Source organism: Penaeus monodon, chromosome 24, assembly GCF_015228065.2.
Source record: "Penaeus monodon isolate SGIC_2016 chromosome 24, NSTDA_Pmon_1, whole genome shotgun sequence".
NCBI lineage: Eukaryota > Metazoa > Arthropoda > Malacostraca > Decapoda > Penaeidae > Penaeus > Penaeus monodon.
The window spans coordinates 16,424,636-16,425,481 of NC_051409.1; positions in this window are offsets into that span (position 1 = coordinate 16,424,636).

Consider the following 846-nt stretch of genomic DNA (forward strand, 5'->3'; position numbering starts at 1 on the left):
GATATATTTCCCCCAACTGTTACATTCCTGTGGTGCGTGGACTGTATGTTTTCTAGCAATATATACTTAGTATTCATTTTTTTGTAAACTGAATGCTCTTGTTTGTAATGAAGCCTGTGATTGGCTTATGATATTTCGCAAATACTTTCACTAACAAATAATATCAGCCAATCTCAGCATAATCACGATACCCCAACATCAGTGACAACGTTTAATATCAAATCAATCTTTGATAAAAAAAAAGGCGTTTGTAAAGAGATATATGCGAGTTTTCGTTAAATCTGTAAATATAACACATATTATTTCGAGAAGTTGAAATGTGAATCACATATAATTTGACTGCAAATGAAAATCGTGACATTTTCTCAACTGAATCATTGTCTCTAAATGACAAATTACCCAGTTGCATAATAGGTTGCTTATGCAGTCGATTGTAAGAGGTCCGGAGTGCACATTCAAGTCACGTGGAATGAAGAGGTCAGAAATTTCCACCTCGTTATTTCTCAGGTGGTTATTCATGTGTTCATTAAACATTACATTTAAAACATCAAATCTTATGTATTTGCTACTTTCCATATCCTGTTGATAAATCGGGAAATCTTATTGCCAATCACGTCATTTATTTCCTCTTCTAATGTGTACCTTTGGGATGATAAGACAAGGTACGCTAATGCTGTTTCTGGCTTGACCCACTGTATGTTGAGCAACACTATTTAGCACAAAAATGGATTTACTGGATTTTCAATACCATTTGAAAGATATTGGGAATAATATATACCATGTTTAAAAAGACGTATAAAACGAATTAAACAGATTTATTTATTTATTTATTCAGCTCGCTTCATA